The sequence below is a fragment of the Sander vitreus genome, chromosome 10, assembly GCF_031162955.1.
Source record: "Sander vitreus isolate 19-12246 chromosome 10, sanVit1, whole genome shotgun sequence".
Lineage (NCBI taxonomy): Eukaryota > Metazoa > Chordata > Actinopteri > Perciformes > Percidae > Sander > Sander vitreus.
The window spans coordinates 34,292,511-34,309,471 of record NC_135864.1 but is presented as its reverse complement, the minus strand read 5'-3'; positions in this window follow the sequence as shown (position 1 = coordinate 34,309,471).

Here is a 16,961-nt window from a genome sequence, read left to right as displayed (position 1 = left end):
TCTTAATTGTTCTCTGAGTGAGAAGGTGGGCTTCCTGCTGCGACACACGCAGGCAAATGTATTACCTTTAGACAACTGTGCAGAGCATCACCCTTCCTCTGGCAAAACTCTAAAGGCATACAGACACACTAGAGTGAGGATCGGGCCGCATTTTTCTGTCCAAGCCCGGCCCGCGTCCGACAGAGCAGTAACTGAACCCGGCCCGAGCCCGACAGGCATTAAGAAATTTATGTCCGAGCCCGACACAGTTAAAATCTCATTTTTTTCTCTTACTAATGACACATGTAGGCTACGTTTTTCTGTGGGAAGCTTTTATTAAGCAACTGTAAGAAGGCACTCGGAAATGTCAACAGATGAGGCATCAGCGCACACGGGGCAACAAGTGCACGTTAATAAGCTGTTTTAAATTTAAAATGTTCAATATGTTAACCTTTCCTGCTTGTTTCGTTTCCGACCGTGGTCAGAAAACCAGGGGAGACAGTCCAGGGCCAGGGCCAGGGCCAGGGCCGACGTTATAAAATGAATAACGTCGGGGTTAAAATCTCGTTTCTGGTGAGACAATGAATGAACTTGGCTTTCAGTCTGGGGTTTATCTCGGACACCGCACACACTGTTGTTGTGTCGTAACAATAACAACTCTGTCTTGGCTTATTCACTTTACTTTATTCCAACCAACATGAACAGGTAGTGTGCCAGCATACATGTGTCTATCTCGCCATGACTTCTTCTTCTTCTTCCTTATGCTATATTTACTTCTTCTACTCTATACTGGATTTATTGTGCAGGGCTATTTACTATAAGTTCTTTTACAGTCTGAAAGCTCCGTTGAGTCTCAGGCGTCCATGTGAATGTCTCGCGCGGAGAAGAGCTCGTAGGGGCTTGACAGCAGCTGCATAATCAGGTATGAATTTTGAATACCACAATGTCAGCCCAAGGAATGACCTCAGTTTGGGCAGGTCTGTAGGTGGAGGTGCTTGAGAGACAGCAGTCACATGTGAGGCGTCGGGTTGTAGTCCCTTTTCTGAGACTGTATGCCCCAGGAAAGACAGTTCTGTTTGCCGGAAGTTGCATTTTGAGAGATTCAACTTAAGTCCAGCATTTTCAATACAAAGCGGAACAGGCCGTCGTGGGTGATGAACGTAGTTAAGCTGCGGCTGTCCTCATGGAGTGGAACCTGGTGATAAGCGCTCTGGAGATCCAATGTAGAAAACAGTGTTGCCACTCTCAGCTCTGCAAACATTTCTTCCATGTGAGGCAAAGGGAACCCATCGATCACGACTGCTTTGTTAGGCTCTCTCAGATCCACACAGAGCCGTAGTCCTTTTTCCCCTCTTTTTGTGGTGACTACTATAGGCGAGATCCATTCTGATGAATCTACGGGCTCAATAACATCCTGTTCTACCAGTTTTTGTAGCTCCTCAGACACTGCTGCTCTAACTGAGAGAGGTAACCTGCGCAGTTTCTGCTGTACTGGTTTAATGTCTGGGCGTACTTTAACTCTGTGAGTAAATCCCTTAGCACATCTTAATGCCTCCACTGCCACCTTTGCAACCATAGGGTCAAACTGGACACAGGAAGCCAAAGTGACCTGACCATCTGTTATCTGCATTTTTAATGCAAAAATAAGTCTCTGCCTAACACTGCAGACCCATGTTTTATGACGTAGAGGTCTGTGACAGTATTCCATCCATCCATCCATCCATCTTCATCCGCTTATCCGGGGTCGGGTCGCGGGGGTAGCAGCTCCAGCAGGGGACCCCAAACTTCCCTTTCCCGGGCCACATTAACCAGCTCCGACTGGGGGATCCCGAGGCGTTCCCAGGCCAGGTTAGAGATATAATCCCTCCACCTAGTCCTGGGTCTCCCCCGAGGCCTCCTCCCAGCTGGACGTGCCTGGAACACCTCCCTAGGGAGGCGCCCCAGGGGGCATCCTTACCAGATGCCCGAACCACCTCAACTGGCTCCTTTCGGCGCAGAAAGGAGCAGCGGCTCTACTCCGAGCTCCTCACGGATAACTGAGCTTCTCACCCTATCTCTAAGGGAGACGCCAGCTACCCTCCTGAGGAAACCCATTTCGGCCGCTTGTACCCTGGATCTTGTTCTTTCGGTCATGACCCAGCCTTCATGACCATAGGTGAGGGTAGGAACAAAAACTGACCGGTAGATTGAGAGCTTTGCCTTCTGGCTCAGCTCTCTTTTTCGTCACAATGGTGCGATAAATTGAATGTAATACCGCACCTGCTGTGCCGATTCTCCGACCAATCTCCCGCTCCATTGTCCCCTCACTCGCGAACAAGACCCCAAGGTACTTGAACTCCTTCACTTGGGGTAAGGACTCATTCCCTACCTGGAGAAGGCACTCCATCGGTTTCCTGCTGAGAACCATGGCCTCCGATTTAGAGGTGCTGATCCTCATCCCAGCCGCTTCACACTCGGCTGCGAACCGATCCAGTGAGTGCTGAAGGTCACAGGCCGATGATGCCATCAGGACCACATCATCTGCAAAAAGCAGCGATGAGATCCCCAGCCCACCGAACTGCAACCCCCTCTCCACCCCGACTACGCCTCGATATCCTGTCCATAAATACTACAAACAGGATTGGTGACAAAGCGCAGCCCTGGCGGAGGCCAACTCTCACCTGAAACGAGTCCGACTTACTGCCGAGAACCCGGACACAGCTCTCGCTTTGGTCGTACAGAGATTGGATGGCCCTGAGAAGGGACCCCTCACCCCTGTACTCCCGCAGCACCTCCCACAGTATCTCCCGGGCACCCGGTCATACGCCTTCTCCAGATCCACAAAACACATGTAGACTGGTTGGGCATACTCCCAGGCTCCCTCCAGGATCCTTGCGAGAGTAAAGATCTGGTCCGTTGTTCCACGACCAGGACGGAATCCGCATTGTTCCTCTTCAACCTGAGATTCGACTATCGACCGAACCCTCCTTTCCAGCACCTTGAGTAGACTTTACCGGGAGGCTGAGAAGTGTGATACCCCCTGTAATTGGCACACACCCTCTGGTCCCCCTTTTTAAAAAAGGGGAACCACCACCCCGGTCTGCCACTCCTTAGGCACCGTCCCCAGACTTCCACGCAATGTTGAAGAGGCGTGTCAACCAAGACAACCCCTCCACACCCAGAGCTTTAAGCATTTCTGGACGGATCTCATCAATTCCTGGGGCTTTGCCACTGTGGAGTTGTTTAACTACCTCAGCAACCTCCACCAGGGAAATTGATGCCAATCCCCCTCATCCTCCAGCTCTGCCTCTACCATAGAGGGCGTATTAGTCGGATTTAGGAGTTCCTCAAAGTGCTCCTTCCACCGCCCCTATTACCTCCTCAGTTGAGGTCAACAGCGTCCCATCCTTACTGTACACAGCTTGGATGGTTCCCCGCTTCCCCTCCTGTGACAGTATTGCGGTTCCCAAATGCTATGTTAGCCTTTAAGCATCCCTGTACAGGAATAGCACTTCCCCCATAGCCCTTCAGCCTGAGTTTGGTTCCTCAAGGGAGACGCTAGGAAAAAGCTCAGTTAACTTTGACGCTGGTAGTATAGATACAGCTGAGCCCGTGTCTACCATTAACTCAATGTCCTGGCTATCTACCCCTGTCACACTAACTTTAACTGTACACATTATGCTGCTAGCGTCCCCTGTATTCACATTCAGGATAGTCACTTCCGAGACAGCGACCTCACTCACACGTGTGCTTCCCCTACATACGTTTGCGAAGTGTCCCTTGTTTTTGCAGGCATTGCAGCTCGCCTCCTTTGCAGGACATCCCTCAAAGTTAGCTTTATGCTGAGTAGATCCACACCTATAGCATGCTTTTCCTCTTTTAAATTTGCCGTATCGCTGCTGTTCCTGTGGTTGAACTGTGTGCACGGTGCTGTCTACTGCTTCATCACACATGACTTTGGCCTCCGCCACAGCAGTTTCAATCTGGCGCGCTATCGTCACAGCTTTGAGTAAAGTTAGTGTTACCTCCAGCAGAAGACGTCTTTTCAACGAGTTGGTCCCGAATCATCTCCTCTTCCATTGTCCCAAACTGACATGTCGTAGCCAGTTCTTTTAAACAAGCCACAAACTGGTCAGTAGTCTCGCCTGGGCGCTGACCACGTTGTCTGAAGCGGTACCTTTCAGCTACGACGTTCACTTGCGGCGTAAAGAAAGTCTGAATGGCAGCCAACGCTGTATCGTACTTCTCATCAGCAACCGTCAGTGTGTAGAAAAGTCTCTGACCTTACGCGCCCAAACAATGGATTAGCAGCGCGCGCTTTCTTGCCTCAGGCAATTCCTCATCAGCCATCGCCTGGAGATAATTCTCAAAAGTTCGAATCCACAGTTTGAATGGTATCGGTGGCACCCCGACATTTTGTAGAAAAGGTGTAGGCTGATTCAGGTTCAAAGTCGACATCCTCGTCGCCAATATGTTGTGTCGTAACAATAACAACTTTGTCTTGGCTTATTCACTTTACTTTATTCCAACCAACGTGAACAGGTAGTGTGCCAGCATACATGTGTCTATCTCGCCATGACTTCTTCTTCTTCTTCCTTATACTATATTTACTTCTTCTACTCTAAACTGGATTTATTGTGCACAGCGCCGCCCAGCGCTAAGGTTGAAACACCACAACTGTGTACAAAACTTAAACTTATTCCACCAACTCTGCTCCGGTCGCATCTATTACTGTCTATGCATCTACACATCTGCTTCCTCTTTCTCTATCTCTCCTCTGCCCACTTTCCACACACACACACATGCCTTGCGCTGAGCCCAACCCAAACCCGACCATCATTTCTAAATATCTGTCCCAACCCGGCCCGGCCCGTCGGGTACCGTCGGGTCCCGTTGGGCTCGGGTCGGGTATCCATCCTCTAAGACACACACACACACACACACACACACACACACACACACACACACAAACACACATATAGTTGGAGAATATCTTCAACTGCCATTGTTTTGCAGACTTACGGTACATTTGTGTCTTGTTTGAACCCACTGCTACACACTGCTCTGACAGCCCTCATCTATACTGAATTAAATCCTCCGAGATGTGTGTACGAAACAACTATATTTTTGTTCTATGAATAAGCTGACTTCCCATCAGATTTGTAGCTCCCAGCTGCATTAGGCTGTGTATAAATCAATGCCTTGGTGGGCTAGAGAGGGAGCAGTTATATTTACCCTGTTTCCTAGCTAGAAGCACTAGTTGTACTAGGGGGTAAAGGAATTCGATACACACCACTGGAAGGCGAAGGGTTTTTTACTCACATATAGGAATGGCAGTTCTGCTGAAAGCAATAGACTAATGAAGGAATACTCTCTAACACATCAACAGAAAATAAAACTGATTTCTGTCATGCATCACAGGAGGATAAGTCAGAAAAACTGATTGTATGCATGCAAGTAGGAATACACACACACACACACACACACACACACACACACACACACAATAGATTGTGACTGATAGACTCACATTTGTCTTCACAAATGCACTTAAATCAATCTGATAGATTTGAATTGTAATCAATTGTATTTCATTGATGGAGATAAAGCCTGTGTGTGTTTCTGCTCTTCATTTGTCTGTGTCTGCAGCACTGAGTAGTGGATTAAGGATGATGCCATTGAATTATACATGCAGTCTGAAATGAAATTCTCTTCATTAGATGACACATCTCTTGTTTGAATGTTGCATACTGTGGTAATAATACTGCTTTTATCATTGGCCAGTAGAGTTGTGGGACTGAGGAAAAATTGTCTTGTCATCACTGTAACACACCAATGCTAATTCGTTAATTTAACTAGCAAATTAAAGTTGAATCAAACGTAGTTGTTGATACATTAATTCTAACAAAAGAAAATGCAATGCTCATCTCCAGTAAAGAATTGCTGTGACGTGCCGGTGTATGTTTCGTGGGTGTGTGTCTTTTTCTGGACTTTTTGTGTGTTTGTGCTCCTGTGTGTGTGTTTCTGTAGGCCGTGAGAAATGAGGGCTGGGCCTGGTTAATAATAGTGGCCGAGAGGGTCTGTTAGCATAGCCCACTACATCACTCCTTAGCAGGGAGACATCTCCGGGGCTCTATGCTGCTGTGATGGAGTGTTGGAAGGGGAACAGACTGGTACAGAGAGCTGGTGATGGAAAGGGGATCGGAGGATGGAGGCTGGAGGACAGATGAGATTCAGGTAGCGAAGTGAACAGTAGGGCACTTTTCTTTGTTCTCTATTGTTTCATCCCTTTTACAAATACATCTGATCTGATGTACCACCAAATATCCTTGGGTAGATAGAGGGTTATGGGTGTTTTACCTACTATCACAGATGTTTAGCCTTGAAAAAAAACTCTTTATACAGTATATTTTGATGACATTAAAAGAAAATAATAATAATATATGTTTGGACAAAGCCAGGCTTGCTGCCTACCAAGGCTCCCAGTCTTTATGCTAGGCTAAGCTATGATATCCAGCTGTTGTTGCAAGCTTCATATTTACCATACGGACTAGGTTACTTTCTGGTAAAAAGTAACTAATTATATCTACTCAATTACAATTAATAAAATACATTTTTGAGTTACTTGTAAATATTGTAAGTTTTATTCCACTACAATTATTCAACAGCTAGAGTTACAAGTTACTTTCAGGTTAAGATGTTACATAAAAATAAATATATAATTATAGCTGCTCTGCAACAATGGTCGGGGCCGAGCATTTTGAGGAGGAAAAAGAGAAGAGAAAAACAATGACAAAAACACAAGTGTTCTGTCAGTAGAAGTCATTCTATTTACTCATCACAGGATTGGTGAGGGATGCGTAAGGGATTTGAACTCCATACCTCTGCACTCTGAAAATCAGTATCAACCTTGCTGAGCTACAGGCCCTCTAAGAAACATATGTGTCGCCAATCCCCAGAGCATGATGCCACAATACACAGTGGCACGTTAACCTAGGACACAAACTAACGAGCTGGTCATTTCAGACAGGTGTGTTTATGCAGAGACACAGCTAAAACTGCAGGGAAGGTGGCCAAGAGATAACGGCTGATTAGGGATGTAATGGTCAGTGTATCACTGGGGACTTGAACGCACAACTTTAGGGACAAAAGGCAAATGCTGATCTCAGTGAGCTAATAGCCTGGTGAAGACCTATTTGTACACTTTTACTGACATGGCCTAGGGCCTCATCTTAAAAAGAATCATTAGAATCAGAATAAAGTAACTTATAGAGCATACTGTATTTTACTGCAAAAAAAACGCCCTAACACAACTGAAATCTCTAGTGCAGCCAGTTCGTCACCATTATTCCTGCTTTGCTCCTGTCACAACTACTATGGCTACTAGAGGGAGCCACTATAAATGTAAATATAGGTAGTAATTGCTGCTGAAACAAACAACCTCTGGGAGTGTTGCTCCGGGAAGAACAGTGTCTTATAATGTTAATCATCTCTCTTTCTGTGTTGAAAGTCGCATGACACAAATGTTAAGGAGTTTTACACTTGACAATACTGTATTCAGCTGAACACCCTGCAAACTAAAACAAATTTAAAGTGTGTAAACTGTGAAGCGATTTGCAAGTTTGGAAGTTGAAATCGTCGTAACTTCGCAAGTTGAAATCGTTGTCGGAAATTTGTTAATTGAACTGCTTAAACCTGCATCACAGATGTGAAGTTGAACCTTAGTTAAAATATTGACATCCTCTCTCAGAGACCTCAGAGTTCAACTGGATAAGAAATTGCCTCACATTTTGTTGGTTGAGAGTTCCAACCCCACCTTTGCCAATTGTATTTTTCTTTTTCGTAAAGGAGTCTCTTATGGATAAAAGCCTGTGCATGAACTCATTAAAATGCCTCAGAGGAGGAAATCTGTCCCAACATGTTTCTGTCTTCTTTTAGGATAAAGAGTAAACCTTTTCAACAACTCTCCAAACAGGAAGTGACTCATAACTCATAAACGGGGCTCTGTGTCTGTCAGACGGTCTGAGATCTACCGTATCAGCAGAGCAATCACGTAACGCACAGCAGACTATGGTATTTTCTGAAATATAGTGAATATTATAACTTTATTTTTCTCAAAATATCACGACTCCTCCAAATCTCAGAGAACACAGATATATTTTGAATATGCACAATGTTTTGAACATGAGCAGAAATCTTGCTCAAACTTAACAATATTACAGTCCAGGGGTTTATTAATAAATTAAAATGAATTCATGTATCATTGAGGTGAATAATTGTAATATGCACATTTAAGGAGGTTACTGAGGTTACTTTTTAGATGCAAAAGAGGAGGGAAGAGTAAATGATGCTAGTCTACATGTGTGCTGACTCAGATATAATTAGAAAAGTCGATCCAAAAGAGAACAAATAGATGAAAGCAATACAGAATGCCTGAGAGACTTATTGCAATATATTCCATTATGTTTTTATATTTTGATTATAATCTATGTTTACCTTTACATAAAGATATTTCCAGCATAAATTGATTCAGAAAAAGGTAGAAATAGGTGCATACAAATTCACCAGAGGGGTAGTAGAATGTCACTCTTGCCTGTCTTCAATACTTGAGAGCCCAGTTTACGGCTAGCTTCGAAAATGCAAAACCGAGGTTGCTGAGCTGAAAACTGGAAAATATAAGGTAGCATGTACAATAAATGACAAGACTCTGGAAAACATAACTAATGCAATAACTCTGGTTTACCATGGAATCATGCATAGATTTGCTACCAAACTTGGAGGCTTGCAAATATCCATGCTAACAGACTAGTGTTTGCTAACTTAATGCAAACCAATGTTGCTGATAGCTATATTTAGATTTTGGTTAAACCCTATGGTACCAATCCCATGCATGACATATCTAAATTTTATTAAAGGGTACATAGAACCTCAAAATCCCATTGACACCTCTTTCCTCTGCAAATCTCACAATTTGAAACTGGCTCTGAAAACGGGCAAATCTCAACGAGCCGCCTAGTTGACGTCAACTCGGCGGCTCCTCCTCATTTGGCTCTAGTCTCTCTCTTTGTCACGCCCCAACATTTACATGGCTACACCACTGACCTGAGATCAGGTAGTCTTCTGAATCTAGGTCGCGCAGATCTCAGAAATTGTATACAGTGTTCATCTGCTATTTTACCACTAAATTCACTTCTGAGACTTTTTTATGTGAGAAATCAACTATGTAGAGGTCAAATATGGGCCGTTTTACAAAAATGGATGTCTAATTGCAAATTTGGTCCGACTGTGTGTGGGAGTTCAGCGGACGGTGCTGCCTGTGTTGCTGCCTCGCCGCCCGGCCTGCCTTCCTTCACAGACCCCGGCCTGCTGTGAGGTAGATGGAGACTACCAAACGCCGCTGCCCTGACAGAGCTCCATGGCCTGCAGCTCCCCTCTTCCTGCTAAATGGCCGGTGTGTGTGAGTGAGAGCGCGATCAGCGAGCTTGTTACGCAAGCAATCTCTTACCACAGGTTCTAGTTAATCTTATAATGTGTGTAATTATAATGTGTTGAGTTATTTAAACAAACGATCGGGGAAATAAACGCCTCTTGTCCGCGAGTCTCATTGATAGAGCCTGCGGCTGGATGGAGCTCTATCAATGAGAGCTAGCTAGCCTCCTCTTAGAATTCCACTGAAATTCACAAAAATGCATTAAATTGAAATCGGACACCATTGTTAGCTTTATAAGACCTTGGGGTAGATGTTATATAAGTGGCGTGACGAAATTCAAACTGTAAATATAGCTACTCTAGTTATGCCGGCAGCTGGGGAGCTGCAGGCCCTGGAGCTCTGTCAGGGCAGCAGCGTTTGGTAGTCCATTATCCCAAAAAACGGTGACTTTGCGCGGGTATGGAGTGCCATAGGCTGCCAGCTGTGACGGAGCTCCATCTAGCTCACAGCAGGCCGGGGTCTGTGAAGGAAGGCAGGCCGGGCGGCGAGGCAGCAATACAGGCAGCACCGGCCGCTGAACTCCGACACACAGTCGGACCAAATTTGCAATTAGACATATATTTTTGAAAAACGGCCCACATTTAACCTCTACATAGTTGATTTCTTGCATAAAAAAGTCTCAGAAGTGAATTTAGTGGTAAAATAGCAGATGAACAATGTACACAATTTCTGAGATCTGCGCGACCTAGATTCAGAAGACTAAGCTGACCTCAGAGTATTCCAGTAGTCCAGTACCCAGGGAAACGGTGACTTTCACTGGGTATGGAAGTTGCCGCTTTCTCGTCAGACTGTGTGGAGCTCCTAGCTAAAGTCCGACACGTCTTACCAAATTTGCAATTAGCCATCAATTTTCATAAAATGGTCCATATTTGAGCTGTATATAGTTGATTTCTCGCTTAAAAAAGTCTCAGAAGTGAATTTACAGTTTTTTACGATCGCTATGACACTTTTTTTCAATACTTTTAACAACTTTCCTAAACTCTTAACACAGCACATCTGCCTGTGTAGGCTATACAATTAACACATTTCTTGTGGCTTTGACACAAAATGCATACAGTTAACACACATTTAAAATACTTGAACTTCTTTTACACACAAGCTCCACCAAGACCAAAACAATGGCTCTTTACTGACCAATTCACAAATGCTTTCACTCTGTATGTCAGAACAGATAACATCATGTTCTAAACCTAACTTATAGGCTAAAGTCAAAGTGAACAGCTGTTCATATTGTGAATTGAAACAAAAATATATCCCCTGGATTTTATACATGCATTTATTGAGAAACAGCTGATTGAAGTTAAGCAAATAGATCAATCACAGCTGATTCCCATCTAGGAAACACACTCAGGTGTTGAGGTTCTTTCAATCGCATGATCATATGGTAGGACATAAAAGAGGACCTATTTGAACAATATACTGTAGATGAACACAGAAAAAAAGAAAAATGCCTTCACGAGGGAGAGGAAGAGGAGTACCAGGACAATTCTGTCTCCTTTTATTCATAAACTGCACATTCTATAAAACTACTCTGAGATGGGTCATGTCATTCATCTTTTGAATTGAATTGCTGCAGCAAAAGAAACAAAATGGCGGCTGGGTTGGCTCAGTGGGTAGAGCAGGCATACATATACTGGGAGGTTTATGCCTCAACACAGAGGTCCAGGGTTCAAATCTGACTTGTGACAATTTCCTGCATGTGTTCCCCCTTTCTCAACTAGCTGTCCTGTCAAATAAAGGTGGAAAAGCCCAAAAAAAAAATGTAGAGAGGCTTCAAGAGAAACTGCAGTGTAAAACACAATCTATAATCAATACTATTGTCTATTACAGTTTTTCTTGATTGCTTTGACCTGCTTAAACAAACTGGGATCCACTCGGTTTTCATCATCACTGTCTCAGCAGAGCAGAAGACACCTCTTGCAAATGTGTTAACCCTTTCTCATTGGATTGACACATTCCCCCCCCCCCCACACACACACCCTTTTGCAGAACAGTTAACACGGATGTCATTCAAGCAGTCCAAACTCCATTGTTTTAGCTGTGGTAACCAAACAGAAACCATCTGTTCCTAACTATTAGAAACTACCTCCATCAGTATGAAATTACTGAAGCACCTGTTTGACACTCCTTCACACAAATCTTCAATTAGCAATCAGTCTGCAGGCCTTAAAGGTGCAGCATCTGTGTTGTTCTCTGCCAACATGGATGGAAGAGGTCTAAGACAGATGAGAGTGAGAGGGGTCTGAGGAGTCCAAGTCCAAGTCCAAGTCCAAGTCCAAGTCCAAGTCCAAGTCCAAGTCCAAGTCCAAGTCCGAGGTGGAGGTATAGTTGGAAGGGCTCAGGTTTCTGATGAAATTTGGGCAACTGTTATTGATCACACGGAAGAGACTGAGTATCAATAGTGACTATTTCTTATACTCTACAGTAATAGATGTTTATACTTTACTGTAAGAGATTTTTATTTTCTGAATTTCTTATATGTATTTTGTGTAATATTTACAGTATTTCAGTTTTCAGCCACAGTTTGAAAATAAGAATCAATGGAATCAATAAAATGTGCATCAAAGCATTTCTGATTCTGGATCCAATTCTTTGCAAGAAGGCAAATATGTCAACAAATGTCTCTGGTATGAAAGCTACGTCAGTAATAGACTACAGAGACAAGCAATGGTGCACTGATTCCCACTGAGAGCTGTATTTAGTATTTTGGTGTCCACTGTGTAATGGTTGATTGGAAGAGCTCATACACTTGTTTGCAAGTTGTGTTGTCTGAAGGCAAAATTAGCTTTTGTTGCATATTTTAAATGTTTTGGCACGGTTAGAGCCTTTTTCAAACAAAATGTGTCATTTTGACCATGAGGGCCACTGTTTGGGTCTGTGTGTTAACTGTTTTGAAAAATGTGGAGTTTGAGTTGACTGCTGCGTTAAAGCAATCAAGAAAAACTGTATTACTGTATAAGGGCAGACCTGACACATATCAAATAATGCAGTTTCTGTAATTCCATGTGATGTTAGTGTTCTGTATGACATTGTGCAGTGATTGACTAAATGTTCCTGTTGGAAGAAAACATGTTAGTGTTTTGGAAGAATTATTAGATTTTGAGACATGTTTGCATTGTTTTGGTGGACATAGTGTATTGTGTTAGTGAATTACTGCATTTTGAAAATCAGTGTTGGAATTTAGTTTTCAATGTGTGATTTTGAGCATGAAATTAACTGTTTTGTCAATTGTGTGTTGGTGCGTTAAGAGTTTAGGAAAGTTGTTAAAAGTATTGAAAAAATTGTCATAGCGATTGTAAAAAAACTGTAATAAGGAAATAGCCCGACAAACAATGTATAACTTTGCAGTGTCTGAAATATGAGACCTGCTGTCTCGTCTCCAATGTGTTTCCAGTGTTGGGGAGTAACGCCAGGGCAGGAATGCGTTTCTATCTTGGAAATTCCAACGGCATTTCACATTAAAGAGAGAGAAGGGAGAATGACATCAGGTAGAGATGACACCAGTGATAACATCAGGTAGAGATGACACCAGTGATGACATCACGTAGGAGTTCTATTAGACCACACAAAACTAAATGTCCAGTTCAAGCTCTGAATCCTCCTCACTTTTCTTTCATTTTGCACTTTAAATCGTAACTCTCGCCAAAATGCAACCTAGGGTCTTTTTGTGAATGTACCCGAGTCAAACTTTCATTTAAAAGCATATTTAGGACGGAAGCGCCACTTTTAAGATTTTAGTTTTTTGGTCAAATGGCCTTTTGAATGGGAGTAATAGGGGCACTTTTATGCTAACCTCAAAATATCTATTTTTAAACCACTAAGAAGGCTCGACACAACATGAGACTTTGCTCAAAGTATCACCAGGGGCTGCTCTGACACTGGGTAGTTGCGCCCCTGCGTATGGTGTGCATGGGTGAGTGTGTGCTGTTGTAGAGTGTACCCTTAGCAAAAGGCAAACCTAGGCCAACATAACCAAGCCTTGGTGTGTGCCTGTGGAGATATCCAGAGCTGCATTGCAGCCAGGCTTAAATAGCCTAGGCACACTCAGGTGTTCCAGGTTACTCTGACGGGCTCCTGCAGAGTCAAAGAGACAGCTGAACAGCACGACACAGCAGGGGTCGTCACAACACCAAATAAGCTTCATATTGTTTTATTTCTCTTCTGCTTAAACATATCACTAGGCCTATTTCCTGCTGAAAACAAGATCCTTGTTCTTTATTATAACCCTCGGAATACGTTTAGTTATAATGTATTGTGTTTTTTTTTTTTTTTTTTAAATTTTATTGGGACATTTTGGATAATACACTTTTTCACTTTCTTACCTAGAGCAGGGATGTGCACAGGTACGGGCTATTGTTGCCTGGACAACAATCCGTTTGCCCTGATTGGCTGAGCTGCCCCTCTGGAGAGAGCCTAAATAAACCTTTTTTTTTTTTTATTTGTTTTGTTGCTGCATTATATCGATAAGGCCATCATTAGTAAAGTTAAATTAAATTGCCATAGTCAAATATGGGAATAAGTTATTTTTTCACCTATCTAACGTTAGATTTTCAAAATCTGATAACACCAATATGTTAACCATCCCAAAAACACCCAGGCAGTATTCAAAAGTCTACACTGCCAACTTGTACTTATGAAAAAAATTTAATGTATTATTAAACAACCTGTTCTCATTCCGAACTCGTAAAATACGGACGTTTGGACAGTGGCTGTCAGCGTCTGATGCGACGAGCGTGTTTGTGTAACGCACCGGGGAGAGCAGCAGTTAGATAGGATTTAGAGAGTAGTATGTAAGATTGGGGGGGTGGATGGGTCAAACACAGGAGTTTCACCCAGGAGAGCGGAGTTTGCATCCTGCTTGTCATGCTTGCTCTAGTCGCTTTTTTCTTTCCTCCCGCGTGTCAGAACCGTACGCCGTGGATGGGGTTAATGGAATCATACATTGCATCATTCAAATACAGAAAACAGTATTTTTTTATTATTGTCTTTTTTTTATTGTATTAATCCTAACCTACAACGTGTGACTTCCTGAGATCATGGCCGGTTGGACGCGTTACCATGGTGCTCAAATTACTGGAAAAACTAGTCATGGTTGCTGCTGGTGACAAAATGACTCATTAAATAGAAAAAGTAAGAAAGTGATATTGGTGATACAAAGCTGCCTATTTACTGTCCAATTGCCTGATGTGAATGACCACATTGCATATGGGATATAAATGCCCTCTTACAGCACACTAATATTTCACTGGTAATAAGATCCAACATAATAACATACGCTTCCTAGGCTTAGAATTATGGTAGGAACCGCTAAAAATAACACTACCTTGCCGTCCTCTCCTAAAATAATGGAGTCAACTACAACCCATTGCAGAGCACATTACATTTTACATTACAGTTCTTTTCTTTAGCACCTCCAGAGGACATTTGTTCCTCAAAACTGTGGCGGAATGTACCTGATGGTACATATTTGTGACGCTGCAAAAAAGTGGTCTCAATATACCCCTTGAGACCAGGTTAAAAAACATCAGCGTGGCCTCAATCAGGGGCGCAACTATCCAGTGTCACAGGGGTATGCAGCAACAATTTTTCTGAAAAAAAAAGGGGGCATTAAAAGAAGTTATAGGTAGTAGGTTGTGTGTTTTAGTGGTAGCCAGGGCTGGTTTTTCCTTGTTGGGAGATGCACCATGTGTTCTATGGATGCATTTGTTTGTTAGGTAATATGTTTGCAGCTAATTCATTGGTGGTTGTTGTTTGTATTGTGGTGACCCTGTTGGGACCCCGTTTTTTGGGGGGTGGGGATGTGTCTTGCTGTCTGTTTTTGACTCTGCAGGAGCTCGTCAGTGTACCCTGGAACATCGGAGTGTGCCCAGGCTATTTAAGTCTGGCTGCAGTGCAGCACTTGTCTTTCTGCTCTGGATGTCTCCACAGGCAGACCAAGGTTTGTGTTGGTTTTGTTGTCCTAGGTTTGCATTTTGCCAAGTTAGTTAACACTTTACAACACCAGCACACACTCACCTCTGTCACCCATGCACACCCTACGCCACTGATTTCCACATCTCTTTCTGTATTAGTTAATTTGGTCGAATTTGGCCATCTGAGCCAGAGGCTTGTACTACGAAGCAAGATCAACATGCACTGGATTTATTTCAGTTACCTGGCTTCACCTAACCTAACAAACGCGGTCCCGCATAACCTGTGTCACGACGGTGGTTAACAATCAACCCAGGGTTTCCCAATCCAGCGACGCGTACATAAAAGAGGCGGGGTTTGCACAGCACGACCAATCACAAACATCTACCACAGCCGCATATTTTACATAAGAAGAGCAAACTATAATTCTACATAAATATGAAGAAGACGGACACGGTTTTACAGGCAAAACGCAATACAGTCGCTGCTTCCTAAGACAGGAGGAAGCCGACGCTGTAAATGTGTAAATCACAACGCTTATTAATATCACTTCTCCATCAGTCAGGACCAAGATCTGACCATAATTACACTTGTGCTTTCCATAAACTGTCGTTGCTTTAGCCTATTATTTCAGTTGCAACCCTGGCAGTGGAAGTGATCAGGAGAGCAAATATATAAAAACATAATTCAAACCAATGTGTTGCGTTGGCAACACACAGCTCAAGAATCTATATCTTTCATAAAGATACCCATCAGGGAATGTTAACTGGGTTGTCAGTCTCTAAATGTTGTAACTTCTGAGCGCACCTGTCTCTCTCTCTCTGTCTGTCTCTCTCTCTCTCTCTCTCTCTCTCTCTCTCTCTCTCTCTCTCTTTTTTTTTTTTCTTCACCTGCTGTTAACAGTATCTAACCTCTATACTACAGAGTGTTATTGATGTACTGACATCCCCTGTCATAATTGAAACATGATTGATGAGGTGTCTTTGTTGCACTTCATTTATTTGAAGCCTTTTTTTTTTATCAGAGGTTAAAATAGAGAATTGAACTGAGGACAAAGTCTGGCTGACACGGAACAGGACGAGTGTCCCGTAAAGGATGACTGCAACATCCCAGAGACAGAGAGTGATGCCAGGCACAGAGAGTTAACAGAGAAGACACTGAATGGAATATTGTGCTAGAGAGAATGAACATATTTGTATGGATGAGACTGAATGTGGGGAATTATGTGAGGTTTTGAATAGATTCCTCTAAACCAAGACTGCAGTGGGGGAGGATTGGAGGAGCCGCAATGATTAGATTTTTCTTGACACTGACTGAACAGTATGGTTTTCTGAGAGCACCTTTTTGTCTATATTCTCCAAATGCAGCTCATGTCATTTCTCTTTATCAGCCAAGAGCTGATGGTGATGGATAATATCATTTGATGGATATGCAGAGACCTCAGCGCTGAGGTGTGGCAGGAGACGTGAATGTGACCCACTCACACAAACCTCCCCACCATGCCGCCAACCTGCTCCACCTTGCCCCCCTTCAATATGCTCTCATTTAAGATAATGAAAGAAGTCTAGAGGGGAAAGCCACTGCAGAGCTCACTGATCCACTC